This window comes from Miscanthus floridulus, chromosome 3 (assembly GCF_019320115.1).
Source record: "Miscanthus floridulus cultivar M001 chromosome 3, ASM1932011v1, whole genome shotgun sequence".
NCBI classification, from domain to species: domain Eukaryota; kingdom Viridiplantae; phylum Streptophyta; class Magnoliopsida; order Poales; family Poaceae; genus Miscanthus; species Miscanthus floridulus.
In genome coordinates this window covers 52505282-52531507 of record NC_089582.1, presented here as the reverse complement: position 1 = coordinate 52531507, position 26226 = coordinate 52505282, and the positions used below count along the sequence as shown (strand labels likewise).

Sequence of the window (26226 nt, the reverse complement as noted above, 5' to 3'; positions counted from 1 at the left end):
AGCGTCCCTCACGACTACCTGCCCTCTGCCCACGCTCCACGACGACGGTTGAAGGGAGTCCTTTTTTCCGAAAAATTTGAAACACAATCCTCTCATTCCTCGCCTCACCGCCGGCCGCGCCAGGACGCCATGATATGGACGTGGAGGGGTTGCCGAGGGATTTTGCAGCGCTGGATTTGGGTGTAGCGGGGTCGTTTCCTGGCTGGCCGCGCTAGGCCTTGCCTCGGCTGGCTCCGAGGTGCGCAGAGGATCAGTTCGAGGTTCCCAGCCGATGGGCTGGACGTTGAGGGACGACGCGTGCCTTGTCTGGAGGTGAGGCGCGTCGCGAAGCAGGAGGGCCCGAGGGATTGGCCGGAGGTGTCACACACGGCGGGTCTGGCCTTGGCCCCGGCCGGCCAGCGGCACGGCGGGAGGTGGATTGGGGGTTGCAGGCCGACGTCGCTGGAAGTTGCATGGCGCCACAGGACTTGGCCGGCTGGGAGGCGTGGGGCGGAGCAGGGAGGGGTCGGGCGTTGGCTGTCCGGAGGCGTGCCGCAATGCTAGAGAATCAATCTGTGCCTTTTCAATTAGAACCGAAGAACTGATGGAGTTCTGTCTTTCAAGTTTTTTCTGGTTAAAAATAAGATTTTTTTGGTTAAGATTCTCCTTTTTCTTTACAGTGCTAACGGGATTAAGGGCAAGTCAAGAAAAAAATATGGAGGTTGGGGATGGAGGGATGGTATGTATCTTCTTCCTGTCTCTTTTTCTATCTTTTTGGGCAATCGTTCCGGATGGATTTTTTGTTTTTGGCGGCTGCCGGATTAGGGTTCAGGATTTTTTTGCTTTGCCAAGTGATTCATCCTGATACTGTTCAAAATTATGGCAGCCTGAATGCAGGGTAAGTTATGTTTTTAGCGTTTTAATTCTTGAGCACCAAATATTTTCAGACATAGGTAGTTGTCAGAATCCAGGGTTCAGTAGCTTAATTTACTATTTGTCAATTTTGATTTTGTCTATCCATACTAGTAGGTTCAGATAGAATTGAAGAACATCTGCAGTACCATTGTCAATTGTGATCAAATTTATACTTGTCGGATTTTAGAGTTTAGGACGGGCTGTGTTGGATTCCTGGCTATTTTGTCGGATGGTTACAGTGAATCATGGAAATTGATTTCATATATTTTGAGTCATATATTTTATTGTATTGTAATACTTCCTTCATCCCAAATTATAAGACATTTGACTTTTTTATCCCAAGTTTGACCACTCGTTTTATTCAAAAATTTTGATCCCAAATTATAAGACGCCTAAACCCTAAACCTCGCTGAACGGGTACGACGCGGCGGCGCACCTGACGGAGGAGACAAAAAAAACACCAACAAGAACGGCCCCATCGCTATCCTCTGCAGCATCGGCATCATCTCCGTCTTTGGCTGGGCGTACATTCTGGCCCTCATCTTCAGCATCCACGTACTTGCTTGCTGAGGAAACTAACACACGTGCAATGCATTGCAGTTTGTTGTCGATTCCTCTCACAAATGTCATCCCATGCCAGATTAATTGATTAAGAAAAAAAATTTATTCTATAATATTTGAAACTGCATAGAGAAGGTAGCAATGCGGATGTGATAGCTGGATAGAGATAGCAATGCAACGTCCTGATATTTGCATCTTTCAGATTCCTACGGATCTACATGAATTCTACTGTGGTTAATTAAAAACAAAAAAAGGCCATGTCAAACAAGAAAGTAGATCACAGTACTTTAGATGACATAACAAATAACAACACAGGTACGAGCGCTTCATGGGCTGTGGCGGAGTTACTTTCATATTTTTATAACCATCTTAATTTCAGTTCAACCACCTGTGGATGAGGCTGAGCGGAAGAGGGAAGAGAGGAATAGAAAACAACGAGAATACCGAGCAAGAATAAAGGCTAACGAAACTAACGAGCAGAGAGAAGAGAGGAATAAAAGGCGTCGGGAACAACGAGTATTGAAGAGGACAGAGTCGTCGACGCATACTATAGGGCCTGATCATGGTATTGCTTATTTTAGACAGGTGCTACATGTGGTACCACGTGGGACAAGAGCATAGGTAACAGATGCTACATTGCAACGATCTTATTTGTGGGAAAGAATAAGGAAGATACGATTGTCATGAAACATGAGGGCTCAGTCTGACCCATGGTTTACAGATTACCTCCTTAGAATTGGGAATGGAACTGAAGAGACAATTGGAGATGATTATGTCTGTCTTCCAGATGATATTTTGATTGAGTATACTAACAACGAAGAATCGGTAAACAAGCTCATTCAAGAAGTCTTCTCATCACTTGAGAAAAATGCAAGATCATCAGCTTATAAGAGCAAATGTGCCATCGTGTCTACCACTAATGAACATGTGGATCAGCTAAATGCAAGTATGATTGACAAATTTCCAGGTGAGGAAAAGGTTTATCATAGCTTTGACTCTGTTGATGATGACTCAAGGAATAACTATCCTATTGACTTCTTGAACTCCATCACTCCAAATGGTCTCCCCCCACATGAGCTCAAAATAAAAACCAACTGCCCTGTGATCCTTCTCCGCAATCTTGATCCTAACAATAGCTTGTGCAATGGAACAAGACTAATGGTTAGAGCATTCCAAGACAATGCAATTGATGCAGAAATAGTTGGTGGGCAACATGAAGGGAAAAGGGTGTTCATACCTAGAATCCCTATGTCTCCATCGGATGATATTTCACTTCCTTTCAAGTTGAAAAGGAAGCAATTCCCAATTCGTTTGAGCTTTGCGATGACAATAAATAAAGCTCAGGGGCAAACCATCCCACATGTTGGGATCTATCTTCCAGAGCCAATGTTCTCACATGGGCAGCTCTATGTTGCCTTGTCGAGGGGTGTGTCTAGGCAAACAACAAGAATATTGGCCAAACCAAACAAGGAATTAGATCCAATAGGGAAGTGCACCAAGAATATAGTGTATAAAGATGTCACGTTGGGTATAGGGCTGCCTCTGTTCCTATGTGTATAGCCGCGATGGACATGTGCCATAGGAAAGGGGGTTCCTACATCTGCCTGCCGAGGAAACCTAGCGGCCCTAACTTGTTAGAGAAACCTATGAAATGGCTTCATAGTGTACCCCGCCCGCTCATCTTGGCAGTGATATGGGAGTAATTAACCCGGGCATAGGGAAAACACGACTCACGGTGAATGTGCACAACCTCTGTATAGGGTTATAAACTGTTATAACAGCCGTGCTCACGGTCACGAGCGGCCCAGAAAACTCACAAAATAAATGGTTAATTATTGTTGTTCATTTATGATGTTCTATGATGATAATATGATACAAATGATTCTGATATCTGATCATGTGGGATTAATTGGGGCTTAAACATAACTTGATAATAGTTGATGATAAAATCTTGACCTACTAAAAGTGCTAACTGTAGTAAGTCAGTGTCATCCTTTTTGAGCTTTCATAACCCCATGTTAACTTGTTAATTACGGGAAGTACTTACGCTAGTTTACTTTCTATATTTGGATAAAAATCCTGGATGGGTAACAGATGACAACGTGTATGAGGAGTTTCCTGAGGACTATTAGGCTTGTGGTCAACTAGTTGACCGTCCCTGTGTTGGAGCTTCCTCGAGAGAGTTATCTTTTTATTTTCCATTGTGTTGTATAAGATTATGTGATATTATTAATCGTGTTGTAAGATACACCGTGATGATACTTTTGTAATTTGTCAACTTGTGTGTGACTGATCCCTGGACACACATGAGTTTAGTGCATTCAATTTTATCCTTAAAATTGGGTGTGACAAAGACGAGTGGTCAAACTTGGGATAAAAAAAGTCAAACGTCTTATAATTTGGGATGAAGGAAGTATTACAATATAATAAAATATATGACTCAAAATATATGAAATCAATTTCCATGATTCACTGTAACCATCCGACAAAATAGCTAGGAATCCAACACAACCAGTCCTAAACTCTAAAATCCGACAAGTATAAATTTGATCACAATTGACAATGGTACTGCAGATGTTCTTCAATTCTATCTGAGCCTACTGGTACAGATAGACAAAATCAAAATTGACAAATAGTAAATTAAGCTATTGAACCCTGGAATCTGACAACTACCTATGTCTGAAAATATTTGGTGCTCAGGAATTAAAACGCGAAAAACATAACTTACCCTGCATTCAGGCTGCCATAATTTTGAACAGTATCAGGATGAATCACTTGGCAAAGCAAAAAATCCAGAACCCTAATCCGGCAGCCGCCAAAAACTAAAAATCCATCCGGAACGATTGCCCAAAAAGACAGAAAAAGAGACAGTAAGAAGATACATACCATCCGTCAATCCCCAACCTCCATATTTTTTTCTTGACTTGCCCTTAATCTCGTTAGCACAGTAAAGAAAAAGGAGAATCTTAGCCAAAAAAAATCTTATTTTTAACCAGAAAAAACTTGAAAGGCAGAACTCCATCAGTTCTTCAGTTCCAATTGAAAAGGCACAGATTGATTCTCTGGCATTGCGGCACGCCTCCGGACAGCCAACGCCCGACCCCTCCCTGCTCCGCCCCACGCCTCCCAGCCAGCCAAGTCCTGTGGCGCCATGCAACTTCCAGCGACACTAGCCTACAACCCCCAATCCGCCTCCCGCCGTGCCACCGGCCGGCCGGGGCCAAGGCCAGACCCGCCTTGTGTGACACCTCCGGCCAACCCCTCAGGCCCTCCTGCTTCACGACGCGCTTCACCTCCGAACAAGGCATGCGTCGTCCCTCAACGTCCAGCCTGCCGGCCGGGAACCTCGAATTGATCCTCTACGCACCTCGGAGCTGGCCGAGGCAAGGCCTAGCGCGACCAGCCAGGAAACGACCCCGCTACACCTAGATCCAGTGCTGCAAAATCCCTCGGCAACCCCTCCACGTCCACGTCTGTGTCATGGCATCCTGGCACGACCAACGGTGAGGCGAGGAATGAGAGGATTGTGTTTCAAATTTTTCAAAAAAAAGGACTCCATTCAACCGTCGTCGCAGAGCGTAGGCGGAGGGCGGGCTGTCGTGAGGGACGCTCGAGGGTGCAAACGCGTGGGTGGGGTGGAGCGGTGAAGTGGGGAGATCGGGGGTGGGAGATCCAAAGAATATCAGCTGTCGGATGTGGTTGAGTAAGGAGAGAGAATGAGTGAGAGTTAATTTGGTGCGCACGTTTTTAATGTCATCTTTTTCTGTGTGCGTTTTGTGGGTGGACATAGTTTAAGTCGTGACTATAGAGGTGGGATTTGTTTGGTGGCTGTAGGATAATTTGAAGTGGTGTATTATAGGGGTAGAGATAGAGATAGAGATAGAGATTAAGCTATGTTTGATTATCAACCATCATCGCAAATACATAAATTTGGTCTCCAAAATTATTAATTATTTATGCTTTGTTTATATGGATACAGAAGAAAAGAAAACAGATATAGAGATTGAGGCAACAATAGAACCCCAAAAAATAGATACAAGGGGTGAAGAAAAATTACAAATCACAGATGTGGGGGTATGGCCCCCGGTATCCACAAGACAAGACATGTGCCGCACCATCAGAGGTGGCCTAGCCCATGAGATCAAGGCATGCCCGGCACTGCTCGACATGCACCGTATGCTATTGTATAGTACCAAATAGGCTACTTTACTTGTAACCCTGTCCCTCCAGACTATATAAGGAGAGGCAGGGGTCCCCTAGTGGGGACGATCCATCAAGATCTCATTGTCATACAGCAATACAATCAGATATAGGACGTAGGTATTACGTCTTCATGGCGGCCGAACCTAGATAAAACCTCGTGTCTGTCTTGCGTCACCATCTCGTTTGTAGCTTGCGCACCTGTCTGCCGATAATCTACTACCTTGGGCATACCCCTAGGTAGACTACCGACCATATTTCGTCGACAGTGGCGCGCCAGGTAGGGGGTGTGCGTACTGCTCCCCAGACGAACAAGATGGTCATTATCCCTGGTTCCATGGCTACGCCGAACGGCCTCATGTTCACCATCGGCCAGATCACCTGGACCACTGGCTCTGACAACTTCATCGCCATGACCACGGAGGAGGCGCAGATCCAATCTGCGTCGACCACTGCTTCACCAGCATCAGCTACGGCTCCGACCACGTTGGATCTGGCTCCGGCCACACCTGCATCGTCTTCAGCCACGCCGATAACCCATCGTTCACTTCCTCGCTACAAAGGGAGGTAGATCGACAACACCGACCTGCTCGACTCCATCGATCAGGTCGGCACCAAGCTTGCTGAAACCCTAGCTCTGGTAGATTCGATTCAAAATCAACCTACCGAGCAGGTAACCACAACCCATAATAGATCTACCTGACCAGCTCGGGCCAGTCGTCCTGCATGACTCGGTACGGATCTCGTGGTCACGTCTACTCCTGAAGGGCGCTTCGTTCGTCGCTGACCAGCCCCCACAATGGGCCTCCGGCTCTCCGAGTGCGAAGCCTTGATGGAGAATTACCAGGCTCAGCCCTACGGCCTGCGAAACACTGCTTCCAACTACGCGTACAATATACAACGCTGCTCGGATCTGTGTTTTATACATCGACCTCGGCCAAAGCCACGCAACTTCGTCAACGCTGACCAGATAATGCCATACGTCGTCGACCAGACGCTTCGTCTAAAGCTAAGTCACGCTTTAATATTCTTCTAAATATTCTCCGATCTTCGTATATCGCCATAATGTTTCTCCGAACTGTTTTCTCCATATTTGCTCTCCAAATGATTTTCCGAACCCTCGAACAGTCCTGTTGATGCTCGGACGCCTCCAGAGACGGCCCTATCTCCAGCTCCTCCCTACACGTGCACGAGCGTCTGCCCTCTGCGTTATGGGTGGTCGGCAGTGGCTCCTTGGTAATGCCAGTTCCTCCTACACGTGAACGGGCTCTGCGCTCGACGTTATGGACTATGGGCTAGCTAGGGCTGGAGACTCAGCTACACACTAACTGGTCGAACGGTTTATATTAAACATAAATATATTTTCACGCCAACTGATCACCGAACTGCATACGCTATTTCATCATCATTGCTGATTTTTCTCCATAGTTCATCTATTTTTACATCATGTACTACCCGTTCTACATGTTTGTACTGCAGGATCATCATCCACCTGGTGCTCGGACTTCTCCACCGATCAACTGGTCGGACCGCTTGGTTCATGGACTCCGTTCGCTGACCAGTTGATCGAACTGATCGCTAGCTACGCCGGTTACTCCTCGGCGCACGGATACTTCATGCTCGAGGACTAAGTGGGCACACTTCACCGCACGGACGTCGTCAGCTATGTTGGTGCTCGGACCTCACCGCCTACGCTGGGGACTCCTCGGTGCTTGGACCTCGCCGCCTACGCCGAGGACTCCTCGGTGCTCGGACATCGCCGCCTACACCGGGGACTCCTCGGTGCTCAGTCATTGCCAGTGACGCTAGGGACTCCTCGCTCCTCGGTGCTCGGTCATCACCAGCGACGCCGGGGACTCCTCCCTCCTCGGTGCTCGGACATCGCCAGCAACGCTAGGGACTCCACGCTCCTCGGTGCTCGGACATCGCCAGCGACGCCGGGGACTCCTCACTCCTCGGTCATCGCCAGCGACGTCGGAGACTCCTCGCTCTTCGGTGCTCGGACATCGCCAGTGATGCCGGGGACTCCTTGCTCTTCGGTGCTCGGACATCACCAGCGACGCCGGGGACTCCTCGTTCCTCGATGCTCGGACATCGCTAGCGACGCCAAGGACTCCTCGGTGCTCGGACATCGCCAACAACGCCGGGGACTCCTCGCTCTTTGGTGCTCGGACATCGCCAAGCGACGCTGGGGACTCCTCGCTCTTCGGTGCTCGGACATCGCTAGTGACGTCGGAGACTCCTCGCTCTTCGGTGCTCAGACATCACCAGCGACGCCGGGGACTCCTCGCTCTTTGGTGCTCAGACATTGCCAGCGACGCCGGAGACTCCTCGCTATTCGGTGCTCGGACATCACCAGCGACGCCGGAGACTCCTCGCTCTTCGGTGCTCGGACATCGCCAGCGACGCCGGGGACTCCTCGCTCTTCGGTGCTCGAACGTCACCAGCTACGCCGGGGACTCCCTGGCTGCTCGGATCTTGCTACGTCTCGTCGGTGTGCTATCAAGCTGCTCCATGCTGTTCGGATGCTGATCTTAGGCAACACGTTTGGGGTCTTGATACGCGCATGTCAGACGACGTCGGCAAGCTTTCTTTTTCTTTGACCCTGCTACAAGATTCATTCTTCATCTTCCATCAGGCTCGGGGACTAAGTGGACACACTTCACCTTGCGGTGAATGTGCTTGTTCTCATCTCGAGGCTACGCCTAGGGACTGGCTGCCTGCTCGGCTGGTCTTCTACTTTCTGACCCTGGCACCACGCGACTACGTCACCTACTGTCAGGCTCGGGGACTAGCTATGGGGGTATGGCCCCCGGTATCCACAAGACAAGACATGGGCCGCACCATCAGAGATGGCTCGGCCCATGAGATTAAGGCGTGCACGGCACTGCTCGGCGTGCACCGTATGCTATTGTATAGTACCAAATAGGCTATTTTACTTGTAAGCCTGTCCCTCCAGACTATATAAGGAGAGGCAGGGGTCCCCTAGTGGGGATGATCCATCAAGATCTCATTGTCATACAGCAATACAATCAGACGCATGACGTAGGTATTACGCCTTCACGGCGGCCGAACCTGGATAAAACCTCGTGTCTGTCTTACGTCACCATCTCGTGTGTAGCTTGCGCACCTGTCTGACGATAATCTACTACCTTGGGCATATCCCTAGGTAGACTGCCGACCATATTTCATCGACAACAGACGATGTCAAAATAGTAGTTCAACTAGAACAAGATGAGGACAAGAAGCGGAAGCGTGCTCATGAGGATGTCGTACGTAACAATCTCTCAATCAGCTCACATATCCTCACACATGAATATCTATATAACAGGGTCACTGATATTCTAATAATATTGCATATGCAGATAGTATTATGGATGAAGACGAAGTGCAGATCCAAGACAATGTCATAAAAAGAGCTGATGTAGAAAAAGACGAAGACATTAAGCGTGCTGACGAGGAGGTTATGGCAATCCCTCAATATAATAAACCTAAGAAGGCAAACAATGCAAATGTCCTGCCAGAAGGTGAGACGTTCTCAATTATATCTTATTTCTTTATATTTGGGAATTAATTAATTAATTATAATATAAATATTTTCTCTGCAGATTATGAGTGTACACAAGAAGATGTTCAGGTAATTGAATACATGAAACGGAAACATATGGGCCCCGTTCGGCTTACCTCATATCCGGCTTGTTCGGTTTATTTTTTCAGCCGGAACAGTGTTTTTCTCTCCCAACATTTCAGCCAGAACAGTGTTTTTCAACCAATTTCAGCCATAATTCAGCAAACCGAACGGGGCCATGGATGATTTACTCGTCCAAATCGATGATGCTTGGGTAAATAGAGATGATATAAATTGCCTTTTCCATGATCATGAACACGTCAATGGTGGTGTAAGCATGTTAACACTACTTTTAAATTAATTAGCTGATATCCATGTGGAAAATATGGTAATTTTTTATTTGACAAATTAATAAATTGCAGGTCATAAGTGCGTATATCCATTTGATGCGGCATGAAGAACACCTACTTCATAGAGAAGGTGGAGATGTTTATATGGAGACTACATTTATTACTCAATTGCTCCGTCACGACGGAAAGGCTGATGCAACGACATTGAGCTATAGTAGAGATGACATGATTCAAACATGGGTCTAAAACTATTTAGACGCTGATATGGTAAGTTTGACCACAAAACTGATATATGCTATTTTCTGTTGATTGAAACATATGAATTTTTTTAGAAAAATCTCTATTACTGCAGGTGTTTCTTCCAATTAATATTGAGAAGTATCACTGGTACCTAGTGATCGTCAATGCTTCGGAAGGACAGATACATGTTTTGGTTTCTTTCAGAGAAACTATGTTACAATGGCAAGATCTCGACTACACGGTATGACTTAATGATTGATTGTATACAAATACATAATATTTTTTAAAAATTTGTTAAAATCCTTTTCTTAAACTGGGTGTTCCGATCATAGCAGTTAATAGGAATGGAAAGATTAATAAAGCATGCAACAAAGCATAGTCAGCTGAACCAAAACAAATGGGAAAAGGGTATCGGAGTGGCATCTTGGCCAAAAATACATAAGATCATCGAAAAATGCAGACAAATGGGTAAATGAGCATCTAACTTGTTGTGTATATGACATTGTCGTACCAGCAACGGTATCTTTATCACTCATATTTAAATTTTTCAATATTGCACAGTGTAAGTTGTGGTTTATGGATGATTAATTTCATGGAGTATTGGACTGGAGCTTCTTTATCTGACCATGTGACCCAGGTAATTTCATAGGAATGTTTCTAAAATAGTTATTTTTTGGACTTGTTAATATATCAGGACTTACTCTTATTTTCAGGATGAGATAAGTAACTTTAGGTTCAAGCTACCTGCGATCTTGTATAATTCTTCATTAAACATAGCGAGAGGGAAAAAGAATGATGTGCAAGATAGTGAGACTAGCCATAATCTGAATGATGCTGTCATAATGTTCGATGATATGGACGATGTGTCTTTTTTTACTATCGGGTACAATAACATGGACAAACAGGACAGATCTATTGTCTGCAATTTGCGTAAACATCCATTTGATGGCCAATGGTGAACCTTTGGAGTAAGTCATTCTAAAGAAATTTGTTTTGTTCTAATTTGGATATTTCCATTGCCCGTGAAAGAATTGCTAGAATAAATAATTTGTTGCTTGTCCTTGTTTTTAGCAAAGAATGGATCCGAAGCACATGACCATATCCAATTTCTTTAAATGCGAGAAACATTAGAGATATTTTAGATGAGAACAAAGAGATGGATCATGATTGCTTCAATATAGCAATTCGGATGGTTGCGCAGAACAAATTCTTGTTGATGAAGAATCAAAAACAAAAATACCACTTTATGGATCTCTAGTTTGCTGTAAGTTCATCTAATTCTTAATTCTATAATTAATCAAATACTTATAAATTTTGCAAAATCAACAGTCCATAACCCAGTTTGGACGAGATCCACGATGTTGTGGCAAACTAGACCACAAGAAACTGGCAAAAGTGCTTGAGTGCTGGCCTGACATGGAATATAAAATTAAAGATTGCAGCAATGTAAGATATGTTCAGTGTACTCCTTTATATTTTATTTATATGTATTATACTTTTTTTAAACACTTATATTTTATGTCTATGTTTTTAGATTCTACTGCCATATTATCGAGATGGATTATATACTTTATTCATAATGGACATGCAAAATAAAACTGTGCACATTATGGATCCACTCCTAGATGATGTATGTTACAAGGGTTATGATCAAATCATGCCATATATAGCTACATTTCACACTATTGCTAAAAGGTTCAGTCTCGCTATGAAACTGATAAATTCTAAGTGGGACGGCAATATTTATTACTGGAAGCGAATATTCCTTGCATGTGTTACAAAAGTTCTAAAACATAAAGACCGGTAATCACCTATAATATGTTTCATCTTTCTTATTATCACAAAATAGTTATTTGATTTATGTACAATAAATCAAACAAATGCTCATCTTCAGAAAATTAGGAGGCTTCCTTGTATACAATTTCATGAAGTCATGGGATGGTGTAAGATTGCCACCGATCAACACTATAAGCATATATTCTCTAACTATATTGCATACACTACATACAAAATTAATAACTTAACCTATTATATCTACTATGCACAGCTATCAAATTCACTGAGGATGAAATTTTTGGGGGACATTCTTAAGAGCCATGCAAACGAATGTTTTGACAACTTTCCTGAAGATCTCCAAGCCATAATTAAGGACTTAGACAGAATGTAACTTAAATAGTTATATGAGAAAAAACTTTACTATAACTTCTTAGTTTCCCGGATTATATACATGCTCAAAGATATTGTGTAAAAGTTAAACTATGAAAAAAAACATTGGTTGTTTTTATGTACATCTCCAAGATAAATCTATTACATTAACACGGGCATTATACTAGTCATCAATAGTATGTATTAGTGCTTACCCCGTTGGGGCATTTGGTTTGTTTGCCTGCTTTCTGTCGAACCAGGCTCGCCAAGTGCAACAAACAAGCGTTTGGATGGCTGGATCAACGAACGGGCATGGCCGACCAGATGAAAAAAAAAAAAAAACCGTCTCGCTGGTGTGCATTTTTTCTTCGTCTCTACGGAGACAGGCTCGCGCGGTGCAGAGGAGCGCGTGGAAAGCTGCGCGTAGACTAGAGAATCTGACGCATGTCTATCCAACTACAGCCTCGTTTAGATTGCGAAAAAAAGTAAATAGTATCACTTTCGTCTTATTTGACAAATATTGTCTAATTATGGACCAACTAGGCTCAAAAGATTCATCTCGTGATTTTCAACTAAACTGTGTAATTAGTTATTTTTTTACCTATATTTAATACTCCATGCAAACGGTTAAAAATTGATGTGATGAAGAGAAAGTGAAAAAACTTAGAATTTAGATGGCATCTAAACAAGGCCTACGTAACCAAACACAAGCGCCGTTCGACCAGCATGCATGTATGCGAGCATCCGAACAAACGTAACTTGTGTGAATTTACAGGGTGTGTTTGTTTCCTAGCCTGCTTCTAGGCTGCCTAGCCATCTAAGCCAGGGTAGTCTTAGTCTGCTATAACTAAGTTAATTTTTAGTTGTTTAGTTATCTGCATTGTCACTACTCTAGATTGATTTATAGAAATGCTATACAATACATATGTGTTTTAGTAAAAAAACACATGGATTTTTTTTATCTTTTTCCCTCTCTCTTTTTCACCGGTGACCACCGACGCTGGCGACCGGCGAGCTCGCCCCGGCGCATCTCCCCGCGCTCGCGCCGGCCATGGCAGTGGCGGTGGTGGCGGCGGATCTGTGATTTGTCCTTCCATAGAAAAAAAATTGTGATCTGTGATCTCTGATCTATGATCTGTGGAGGTTGGAGGTAGAAGAATGGTGGAGGCTGTTGGATCTTAACCCTATGGTGCAAAAAAATTCATGTGTTGAAACTGCATAAAACACATGGTTGTTTAGTAGCGATAGAAGCGACCATGTGATACTTCCACCATCGGTTGGAACAAAAGCGAGGCCTCCTAGGAATAAAACCGGCAGTTCAGACTTCTACCATCGACAGGTTAACGTTAGATGCGGCAGTGATATTGGGGTTGCATTTGCTTCGTCGCATGAAAAGTCGGGCCGACTGGGATATGCATTTTGTCCGCCGGCCCTAAACTAGCGTTTGGTCAAGCGGCGATAAATTTAGCATGAGTGTTGAATTGCCTCAACTTCTAAGGCCGATAAACCACCATTATTTCCGCCGCCTGAAGCCTAAGAGCCGTACCCACTGCTCTACATATACTTCAAGCTTGGTGCCCTCTGAAACCACCCCTCTTCTTCATCCGTCATCCCCTTCTCTTCTAATCTACAAAGAAAATATCGGACAGCCCCATCAAGTTTCCAAGCAGCTCGTCGTCCAACGAGGACGACTTGCCAGCCCATCAGTCCTCCGAGGAGGACGTCTCCTCTCACGACTAGAGGTCTTCTGATTATAGTCCTTCGTGGAGCTCCGAGAAGGAGGACCCAGAGGAGGACGAGGACGAGGACGACGCCGACACCAAAGACGACGACGATGACTCCGACGACTCTGACTCCAACTTTGCCTCGCCTCTTCCCAAGCGAGCGAGGTGAGTATATGTTTAAATTAAGTAGTTTATAGTTAGTATAATTAGTTTTAATAGTTTAGGTTAGTTATTATGCTTCCAGACGAGTACAATCATATACTCGTCCAAATTATATCTATATGTTACATATACATAATGAATCAATGAAAAAATTCTATTCACACAGATTTGATCTTTTCAATGCCACCTTTTTTATATGAAATGCAAAGCAAATTCTTTCCAATACTACTTCCAAAATGCCAGTGCATGGATTTGATCTCTCGACGAATGTTTTTTGTGTTTTCTGTATATTTGTGAATGAAAAGGGGAAAAACTATCATGTACGGTTGCGGTTGTTTCCAGGAGAATTTAAAAGTAGTTTAACCGCTGACAATCGCCGTATTATAGCGTTGGATTAGCGTGGCAATGGTCAGCTAAATACAGACACCGTTTAACTTATCTCTTGCCGTCTGTTCTCGCTGCTGATCAATCTGAACCATCCGTTTGGCAACAAACCTAGAAGCGCCCGGCCCGTTCCCAACTCCCCTCGGGTCCTATCGACGCCTTGGCGGAGGTTCGACCAACTAAAAAACAACAATATGAATCCATTAGTCCTCCCCACCTGTTGTTGCCTCATCCTCATTCTCTCCACCCGTTGCTTCATCTTCATTTTGACCCATCGCCTGTACTTGCCCTGCCTCGAGCACCTTGCATTGTCGTCGTGGACAACACCCCATGAATTTTAGATGGATTCGGTCACCCCCCTTGTTTGCATTTGGTTCCAATTGGTTTTGGGTTCGGTATCAGTTTTGTTCATATTAGGAATTTCTAGATGTCTTACTTCGGAAGAAGTCATTTCAATGCGAGCAACCTTGCGTTTTGACGGCTAGGGGTGGCACCAGGACCCCAGATGGTGTTGCTTGCTACTTGGGGATGGAGCATTCACCCGGACCGACTGTTGATTATTGAAGCCGCTGTTCGTCACCTTCTCGGACCATAAAATTTGACAAGAATCATTCAAGACCCTGTTTGTGGAGAGATTTTTGTGCTTTGCAGGACTGGACAGGAAGTAGACATACTTTATAGATACAATGTGTCCGTGGATGGAGATGCTGTCATTTTCGCTACGGTTCACTATCTCTGGCTTTCGGGACCGCATCAACCAATTGAGTATCTTAGCAAATGCCTACCCATCTGACATTAAGTCTTAGAATTTGTGAAACTTTTATGTTAATGAAGTTTATATGTACTAATCAAACCTTTGGATTAGTATGTATGAGTACTGCATAATCGTTGAACTATTACTTCGGTTGAACTGTTAATTAAATTAGTTGGTCTTGATTGTGGTCCACGTGTACACCTCTATGTAAGCACAGAGGATCCAAAATAGGCCTTCTTCTATAGGCGGATAGTACCCTAAACCGGCGGTGACACAACATTTCATTTTGGCGGGAGTCCAAGGGTTTTGAAGGACGTTTTGGCACCTTGGGAGGAGGCAAAAGCGTAGACAAAAGACATGGGCCGACCTCTTCACTCAGAGTGTGCAACACTTTAAACCTGTTTGCTTCATGGCTGCATCTAGCTCCAACTCCTCCTAGTGGTCGGCACCATCCTAGGGCGTCGTCGTGAGAAGAACACCGGCTTCCAGCGGAGGAGGCTACAATGGGAGGGGACCGCTCATCCCGTGTGATGTAGACTAGGCCTGATCTTTCAAAAGGTATGATAGCGTCGATTGGTGGAGACTCGACGTTCACGATCTAGGCTTCGAACCAAGACTGATTCGGACCCCCATAGTCGTTACACCACTGCTCCATTGGTTATCAACCACGCGAACGCGATTGACCTTGCCGAGAAGGCTTTCCTGCAAGCGAATCGAGAACACAAGCAAGAACGGGATGAACGCAATCTGAAAATTGCAAATAAATATGAGGCTTATGAAAATAAGAAGGAGTTCAAGTCTTTATTCAAAAGGACTAATCGCCATAGGCGAACAAGATCAAGAACTGGGGCCCTGGTTCACAGCAAGCAGCCTTGGCGGCGACAGTTGCAACAAAACGATGTCTGTTTCACGAGGAAATCAAGAACTAAACAAAACCCAAACCCTAAGAAGAGTGACGGCTGGTATTTATAGAGTCTTGGGCGTCACCTCCCTAGACGCGCCCCCTAATAGGCCCAAACACGATTCACGGTCCAACAGACCAAAAGATGGTGTTGCAGCACCCTGATAGATTCTGGACACTGACTTGTTTCGACGATTCCCGTTGATTCCGAAGGGCTTTTGATGTGAGACCAATTGGGTTGGCTTCCTTATCAAATTAGCTTTCCAACCATATGTGGATCGTCGAAAACGGAGTCCAGATGTGTCCTGGAGCCCGAGCCAGACTTGAACTTGAGTTGCTTTGGACCTCCACCTCGGGGACTCGAACCGAATTAGCCTCGGACCTCCTTCTTGACTTGGACACCCTTGCTGGCCTCCTACCCCTCCATACCATGTGCCAAACATGGGCATATGCAGGGGTGTCATGTCCTCATCATCCTCCCCTTCTTGATGAAAAGCTGTCCTCGACGTCGATTGTGCTTGAAACTGATCCTGCACAACATAAAGGAGAATGGGGTTGCGAAAATAAAGGGAACTAAAATAATTGTGAGAAGGAACGTGACCATGTTTCCAAGTTTGTAGCATATCATCTCGCATAAAAATTTCAGCAAGCATGTAGACTCCATGATCCGAATGCACACGATGTATGTCAACACTATCCTGCAAAAGATTAGAACTATCCAAAGACAATGCAGGAATAGATGATCTAGCAGACATAGGTAGCAACCAACAATGCTCCCCTTCTTGGAAGTAAACTTGTTTCTTTGAGGAACATGAGAAAATGTTTGTATGATTATGGCTGACCTCTAAACGATTATAATCTTGTACAACAAAAGGAGAATTCATATTACTGCGAATGTATACTCGATGTATCATATATTGTCCCTTGTTGTTATATTTGTCAATAACATGATATGTATATTTAGAAAACCAAGGTAAATCAACATATTTAAATAGGCTCTCCTCCAAACAATCTAGGTTACACAAAACATCAAATTCAATGTAACCCAAAGTATGTAAAGAAAACAACAATTTGAACTCATCAGTTTTAGTAGCAATACGAATAACATGTTTATTTTCAGCGCAAGTGGTTGGTTCCAAAACATGTAAAACTGAAGCATCATAAACTAATTCATCTTTATCACAAGGAACATCAAGCAAATTATCATGGGACAAAGATAAATCAAGAGAGGGTTCCACTAACAATTTCTCTATGATAGCATGGTGTGTGGAAGAATTTAGTACATTAAAACAATTCTCACCTTCTGTGAGTGTAGCACCATGGGCATTACCTATGTTTTCAGTAGGAGTAATAGGTGCATTGTGAAGTGATAGTTCTGAATTTGCATATGAGGTTGTGAGCTCCTCATTTTCTGTCACGTCATCCTCGCTCTTTTGTACATTGTCCTGCAAAAGGTTAGGCATAGCAGGAGGAATAACAAGAGATTGATCTAGTTGATGCACCTCATCATTTAAATTAATTACAAGAGATGGATTAACAAAGGTTTCTCGCATAAGAAGTTTCATATCATTCCAAGTTTGAGGCTTATCAGAAGGATCTAAAGACTCCCACCAAGATAAAGCAGAATGTCGCAAAACACTAACTGCATGTCTGCATTTTTTACCTTCCTCCTTGGACACATAAAGCGAGTAGCAAATATGTTATCTATGGCAATTTTCCACTCCATGTACTCATCAGCACCTATACCATTATAAGTCGGTGGATATGAACAACCTGTCATTGTTAGAAGACAACAAAAGACAACATAAAAGTATTATCCCTATCAACTACTTAGGTTGTGGACAAGGAAAAATCAAGGCACTCAACTCTCAAGCGTCTTACCACGGTCTTATAAGTGTTCTTACCAAAGCAACAGGCGGTGCAATCGGTCAGTGACTGTGATACCGTTGTAGCTTGAGTGTAATAGTTGCAAGGCGAACCTGTACTTGGTTAGAAGAAAGTGGAGCTTGGACAGGCACAATATAGTAGCAAGGAAAAACAATATTCGCAACTGAATAACAAAGCTGAATAAGTATCACAAGTACTTGTCTTAGTTGTTGGCCTACTCACGTTCCAAGTACCAGATGTATCAAGTGATGTGAACAGTAAGAATATGATTAGGAACAAGGTAGAAATCAGCACACGCAAACACATCTCAAATGGCGCTCTCTATGTGCTCCTCTAGATATTGTTCCACTTTTGCCCCTATCTTTTTTCTCTATTTTTGGGCTGTCGTTGTTTTTTGGGATTCTTCGACTTTTTCTTTTTATTTTTTTATATGTTTTCTTCACTTAGGAGCACAAAAGAAGTAACCACAGAAAATATGAGCTTAAACAAGTGAAAGACGTGGCATGTGGAATTTTCAGAAGACGTGCTCGAAATCGACAAAGACCTTGTGACCACGAAAAGAGGATCTTGTGACCACTTTTTGACCAAAATAAAAATCTCTGACCCCATCATAGCTAAGGATGGACGGATCCGAATTTTTTTTCTGATCGATTTTGATATATAGAACGTCGAAATCCGAGTTCGTATGTAAGAACTAGTCCAGTTTTAAAAACGGACTCCGAATTAGAGGACAAAACATGAACAATACGCGTAAAATTGGTCACGACAGCAAGGATTTGATGAAAACAGTGAAGACAAGTGTAACAAATAAGATGGCGTGGACTAGGGTTTGATGAATATAAAAGAAACTCAACAAGACTTGGAGATGTTCACGGATTATGATGAAAAACAAAGGGAAAAACATAAACTGGACTAAAAAATGATCTAAAACCAGCAACAAGAACTTGACCTAGGGCACAAACTCAACAACGCAAAACATAGACGAAATTGCACGGCACAATGAGGCTATAGGACAGGGAATATGTGACGATGTATATTTTTTTTGGCTTTTTGTGGACTATAGGTAATGCAAAAACAGTAACAATCTAAAGGGGAAAACAAAGTTATACCTAACAGGCAACAAGGTCTCTGATACCACTTGATGTAGACTAGGTCCGATCTTCCAAAAGGTATGATAGCGTCGATTGGTGGAGACTCGACGTTCACGATCTAGGCTTCGAACCAAGACTGATTCGGACCCCCACAACTATTACACCACTGCTCCGTTGGTTATCAACCACGCGAACGCGATTGACCTCGCCGAGAAGGCTTTCCTGCAAGCGAATCGAGAACACAAGCAAGAACGGGATGAACGCAATCTGAAATTGCAAATAAATATGAGGCTTATGAAAATAAGGAGTTCACGTCTTTATTCGAAAGGACTAATCGCCACAGGCAAACAAGATCAAGAACTGGGGCCCTGGTTCACAGCAAGGGGCCTTGGCGGCGACAGTTGCAGCAAAACGATGTCTGTTTCACGAGGAAATCTAGAACTAAACAAAACCCAAACCCTAAGGAGAGCGACGGCTGGTATCTATAGAGTCTTGGGTGTCACCCCCCTAGACGCGCCCCCTAATGGGCCCAAACATGATACACGGTCCAACGGACCAAAAGATGGTGTCGCAGCACCCTGATAGATTCTGGATGTTGACTTGTTTCGACGATTCCCATTGATTCCGAAGGGCTTTTGACATGAGACCAATTGGGTTGGCTTCCTTATCAAATTAGCTTTCCAACCATATGTGGACTGTCAAAAACGGAGTCCGGATGCGTCCTGGGTGACCAGTTTAAAGTAGACTGGTCTTGGAGCCCGAGCCAGACTCGAACTTGAGTTGCTTTGGGCCTCCACCTCGGGGACTCGAACCGAATTAGCCTCAGACCTCCTTCTTGACTTGGACACCCTTGCTGGCCTCCTACCCCTCCATACCATGTGCCAAACATGGGCATATGCAGGGGTGTCATGTCCTCATCACCGTGCCATGTTAAGAACCACCCTTACGCATACCAGCCACCACTTTTGTGTCGCTGCAGCTTGAAGATGCCTCGGTAGATTTCGTGGAGTGATGGAAACCTAGGATGTCGGTACCACAGATGCTGCAGGGCAAATAATGTAACACGATTTCTTTCTTGTTCATTCTGTTTTTGCAATGCAAATGCTGAAATCCCACTGTGCTTATGGCAATTTGGTTTTTTCGTAGCCTGACTTAGATTGCGGGTTCTTCAAGTGGCATGATCCCCCATATGGAAAATTTCTGAGGACTTTGATTTTGGATTTACGAAATAAGATTTGGGAGCTGAAGGCGGAGGCCAATGTTACAACAAATGAAGAACATCTACAGGAGGAGGAAGAGATTATGCCACAGATTAAAGAAATGGCCAGGGTTCCAACGAAGATGATGGAAGATTTCATACCTTTGATAAAGAAATGTGCTTCCTGTTCTTCTTTCACCTATTTTGTACTTACCTTAGTTCTTGGCATGTTCATTGGCAAGTTCCTTAGTTCACCATAGTAGATTCAAGTACCAATTTATGATGTATCGGACTGAAATCTGTCACTTTTGTACAACTATTGTTAAACTAAATGCAAGGTGATTATCCAGGTGTTCAATTTATTGAAATGTAAATGCTAGTACATCCAAGTATCAATTGATGTGTTGGACTGAAATCTATCACTATTGTTGTCGACAGAATATGCTCGGCAGTCCACCGAGGGGTATCCCACGATGGTAGATTTGTCGATGGGGGTGCGCGTGATCAGGAACCGGATGGTGACACAAGGCGCGTGATCAGGTTTGGGCCGTCTGATCGATGTAATACCCTACGTCCTATGTCTTTATTGTATTGTATTGAGTATGAGATGTATCGATCTATGTATCTTGTCCGCTAGGGGACCCCTGCCTCTCCTTATATAGTCTGGAGGGATAGGGTTACAAGTAAAGTATCCTATTTGGTACTATACAATGTCTTGCGGTGCACGCCGAGCAGCGCCGTGCACGCCTTGATCTTGTGGGCCAGGCCACGTCTGATGGTGCGGCCCATGTCTTGTCTTGAGGATACCGGGGGCCATACCCCCCACAACTAGTCCCTGAGCCTGATAGTAGGTGACGTAGTCGCGTGGTGCCAGGGTCAGAAAGTAGAAGACCAGCCGAGCAGGCAGCCAGTCCCCGGGCGTAGCCTCGAGATGAGAACAAGCACGTTCACCGCAAGGTGAAGTGTGCCCACTTAGTCCCCGAGCCTGCTGGAAGATGAAGAATGAATCTTGTAGCAGGGTCAAAGAAGTCTAAAAGCTTGCCGACGTCGTCTGACATGCGTGTATCAAGACCCTAGATGTGCTGCCCAAGATCAGCACCCTGATCTGAACAGCATGGAGCAGCTTGATAGCACACCGACGAGATGTAGCAAGATCCGACCACCAAGGGAGCACCAAGGAGTCCCCGGCGTCGCTGGCGATGACCGAGCACCGAGGAGCGAGGAGTCCCCAGCGTCGCTGGCGATGACCGAGCACCAAGGAGCGAGAAGTCCCCAGCGTCGCTGGCGATGTCCAAGCACCGAGGAGCGAGGAGTCTTCGGCGTCGCTGACGATGACCGAGCACCAAGGAGCGAGGAGTCCCCGGCGTCGCTGGTGATGACCGAGTACCGAGGAGCGAGGAGTCCCCGGTGTCGCTGGCGATGTTCGAGCACCGAGGAGCGAGGAGTCCCCGGCGTCGCTGGCGATGACCAAGCACCGAGGAGCGAGGAGTCCCCGGCGTCGCTGGCAATCACTACAAGAGATATGACCTTTTACGACATTACACTTATGTCGTAGAAACTAAAAATAATGTCATGTTTTACAATTTACGACGCACCTGCGACAAAAATGCGTTCGTCGCCTATGCCCTGTAGCTAAAGGTGTTCTGTGACAAAATTGATATTCTCGTCATAATTTTTGCGACGTTCCTACTGGCGTTGTTGATTTATGACACTCGATTATCGTCGTTATCAAGTGAAGGAAACGTCGCAAACCATTGACCATGGATGTATATGCAGGTGCCACGTAGGATCACAAAACATCGTAAAAAATATTGCATAAAACATGCGGATTTAATATATTGCAGCCCACAAAATCAATTTATAACCAGCAAGCAAACTGAAAATAGCCAGATTTCATTACATTACTTGGCAAATCAAATTCATTCATAGTTACATGTCCAAATAATTGTCACATGTCAAACTCCACCCAAAATACATAAACCTCACATGTCCATGTCATTACCAAGTCCAACCAAGTAGCAAAATATGAAGCCACATATCCAAGCCATTACGAAAATAAACCGCTACATCCAAACCATTACCGCATATCCAAGTCCAGGCTAAGTACCAAAATAAACAGACTCATATCCAAACCATGTTGAGGAAAAGGTAAGGAGTGACCTAGTCCTTGTTCAAGATGAACAATTGACATAGAAGAGTATTGGTTTCCTCTGCTTGCTTCTTCAAATTTTCAATCTCTTCTGCCTACTTCTCCCTTGCTTCCTCTGACTCCACAACCTTCTTCAATACATCCAACTCATCCTGCTGGCCATGAAGTTGATCTCTAAGTGCTGCAACACCTTGCTTCTCTGCCGCAACTTCAATCTCCAACTCTTGTACACATGCAACAGCAGTAGCACTTCTCTTAGCGAATGTTGGCTCAAGGCCAACATTTCGAAGAAATTTACTTGATGGCAAAACCTGAGCAACAACTTCAGCAGGCTGAGCCTTGATGGCTTCCATTTGATCCTAACATGATAAGAAAAATAGTTTGCATTGGTATACAAATGTGGAAAAATTTCAAGCAATGGCAGACTTGAATTCATTACTACATACTGATTTTCTAGTAGTTTAGAATACTTGTACAAATTTGCATCCAAAGCACTAAATGAGTTCATCCTAATAATGAAAAAAGAGGTAGTTGACTAAAATAGAAGCAGGTTCCTTCAACGCCAACCTCTTAGCAGCAGATAGAGAAAGGCCTACGCAGTTTCTGTTTGCTTATATGTATGGCATTTTTTCGCCATGAATAAACCAAGCTGCAGAGGCTTACCCATCAGCGGAAGCCAGTTACCTAGTGGAAGCCTGCGATAGAGATCAGAACATATCACCAAAGAGCCAAGTCATTCGATTTTCCTCAATTAGACAACAAGTTTTAGTTAATGTTCTAGCTAGTCTAAGCACGATGGTTTGTATACATATGAAGTAGAATTAGGAAAAAAAATGGAAGCTGTAAACATCCATTAGTATGGGTAACAGACTACAAGTAATCAAATAAGAAATGTCTATGCCTAAAGTTCAAAAGGCATTCGTCATTGGCATTTGGCAGAAAGATCAACAGATAAAGAAAACAGAGCAAGCTTGTTTTATTATTTAGTTCTGTAACTAATGGCCGTACTTGTTATATATAACCATGTCAGGGACAATAATAAAACAACTAAACAAGTGGAGCATATTACTGCTTATCCATGCTGAATTTGTTCTGTAGAAGAAAAGAGTAGGGGAGTCTTTTGTTGCTGTTTGAGAAAATTTAGTACATTCTTGTATTTCACTATTAAGCAATCTGGACCAAATTGTAATTTGGAATAAGCACTATTTCAAGGATTGACTAGACCATATAAAGCAAGAAAGCACATCTACTGTTAATTACGCTATCCATATGTAACTTCAATACGTATTATTTTAGCTTTATCATAATCAAATAGTCCCTATCCTGAAATTAAGCCCACAGTTATTATATGCACAGAACTTCAGCAAAATGGAATAAGAAAATTGGAGACATTGCAAGGTCAGTACCTGGAGGACACAAGATGGCTTGAATAGGTTACCAACTTGATCTTGTCAACATTCTTCCACCTGAGACTCATTGTAGTTTATAATTCCACTTGAGCAAGCTTTGGACAACCTGTCACAAGAACAAATGGACGTCATAGCAGCTACTAATTTCCGATGGCACAGTTTCCTGCTTCCCCACGATGGCACAGTTTAGCAAAAGTTGAAATTATGCAATGGCACAAATTAATCAGTCATGTACGCTGACTCTTACCTTTCGCTAATGTAGATTGGTGATATGCTGCTGAAGTGGTGAGGCAATCAGGGGGATGAGGATAGTGGCACGTCGTACAAGGCTAAGTGATTGGCCGCCAATCACTTCTGCTGCCTTCCAGACCTTGCTAGAATAATGCACATGTATCAGCAGAATATTTCTACTTTGATAAGCTGACGAAGTCATTAGTGTTATCAACATACTTGATCATGGTAATAATTCAGATTCTACATGACAGGGGCATGACACTAACACGTGTGTATACATCATACATAAGTGTGTGCCTACATAGAACATGCATCTAGGCTTTCTTGCAAGACCAATATGCCGCAATGGGCAGACATATTACCCGGACATTGAGATATTCCCCGTAATGTGATGTCTTCACAAAATAAGATACGTAAATATACAAAAATGCAGCCAAAAAAAAAAGAAATGAACTCAAAGTGATTGAATGGAAGATGGTGTAGTATCCTAAAAATCTCTACTACTGTTGAAATAACAGATAAATAAATATGCACGAAAGCAGGGTACTAACACAGTTTCAGAAAAGGTGGCCAATTCAATTGTAAACAAAAGGGGAAAAACAATAGGTTGGTGGCTTTACTTCAACCAAAACATGAAATTACTCAATGTTAGGAGTTACCATAAGTGTTTGATTTTTGGATCAATTTTATCAATGAAATTTTTCCTATGCAGCCTCTGTCATTCGGCATGCTGAATTTTTTTGCCAATATTTTCCTCATGTCTGCAACAATAATATGCCAAAGAGAAATAAAGAAGCATGGCTAAGATAGAGTTTTTAATTTTTATACACTGGAAAAAAAAGGTTGGACAAACAGAGATGTGGATATGTTAAAATCAAGCCCCTTCTACCAGAAACAGGTGCACGGTGCACCAGACTGCATGTGGATAACTTTAACTTTAATATCTCAGAAATCAAATGTCATTCATAATTCACATGGCAACTCGCAGCAGCATTTGCAAAAGGCCTTTTTGTTTCGAAGAGTAACTAACTCCATACTGGTTCGTTGGTTATGATCTAGACGACCCATTTTTGTTGCTTCATTTTGCCTCAGGCAACTTTATCAATTCAACACAGACAAAACATGCAGTTTTACTGAACCTGGAAACAGCCTATCATTCAGTTTCAAAAAAATTGTTGTGGCCGATCTATTGAACGGAAGTCGAGTAACTGAATCCTGCAACATGGAACAAAATGAGCATGCATACATATAGTGATTGCTAGGGAAGAAGAGCCAACTTACTTGTGTAGTCGCAGCGAAGCTGAATCAGACCTGTGGCATGTTCCCGCACGCCCGTAGTTCCGCAACACGACGACGGCGATGAGCACGCGATAGTGGATGGCGAAGGCGGTCGCCATTGTCGCGGTGGCCTCATCATCTCACGCCACCGCTTCCTGGATTAGCGCAGCCGCCACCAACGCTGTCACGACCACCGTCGCCTCTCCGTCCCACACTACCACCGCAGCTGCCTGGGACCGGCGCCTCCCACACTGATCCGCACCGCCTCCTGCGGCCGCCGAGTAGATCCTTCACCAGATCAGCGCCGCTGCCTCGTGAGCCCGCCACCGCCGCGTCAGGGAGCTGCTGGCGGTGCGAGGGAAGGGTGGGCGACGCGAGCATCGAGGGAGGCCTGGGCAGTGAGGGGTGGGCGGCGTGAGGGAGGCGGCGGGCGGCCGGCTAGCCGGCCGAGTTGCGGCACGAGGGAGGCGGGTGGCGCTGGGGGCCTGGCGGAGAGGCCTGCGTGCGGCATGCGGAATTGCGGATAAGGTGTGTGGGGGAAGCCGGGGAGGGGGCATGTGGGAGTTTTTTTTTCCCGTGATTTTGTTTCTGCGCGCGGGAGGATTCGTTGCATGCGCGCGGAATGAAATTTTGAGAGGCCGGAGGTGCTATTTCGGGCATATGCTCCATCGACACGAGATCTTGCGCACTAATTTTTTCCTGATATAATTTTTTTGGTAAATGCCGATAAAAAAAATATTTGAACCGACAGAAAAGATATTTTTCTAGTCAGTGGACCAACCACATAGGGAAATTGAATTTCACAGTATAGTTGAACTTCACAATATAGTATGTGGAGTTGAGCTTAGCATGTGAAAAATTAAATAAAAATTATGATGATTGTCTATTAGCATGCCGCGGTAAATTGCGGTTCATCGTAACATGGAAATCCCTCCGTTTACGACGATTTCTACTAGATCTTAGTGACGGACACGTAATTTTCGTTGTAAAATCATACTCCCACCAAAAAACGTCGTAAAACAGAATGACTTAGCGACAAATTTAGTCATTGTCATGAGAAAATCGTCCTAGAAGGTCATATCTCTTGTAGTGAATGT

General features: G+C 44.1%; 1 long non-coding RNA gene across 2 annotated transcripts; it reads right to left on the bottom strand.

Moving 5' to 3' along the window:
• Nucleotides 1-21951: 21951 nt before the first annotated feature.
• On the bottom strand, nucleotides 21952-25666 carry LOC136545733 (uncharacterized). 2 transcript variants are annotated; one of them, XR_010781140.1, is made up of 4 exons: nucleotides 25133-25666; nucleotides 23865-23991; nucleotides 23615-23723; nucleotides 21952-22567 (listed from the first exon to the last, which is right to left on the bottom strand). It is a non-coding gene; the product is annotated as an uncharacterized lncRNA (long non-coding RNA). The 2 variants fall into 2 exon arrangements; XR_010781141.1 differs by having other exon boundaries at nucleotides 23865-23987.
• Between the last annotated feature and the right edge of the window lie 560 nt (nucleotides 25667-26226).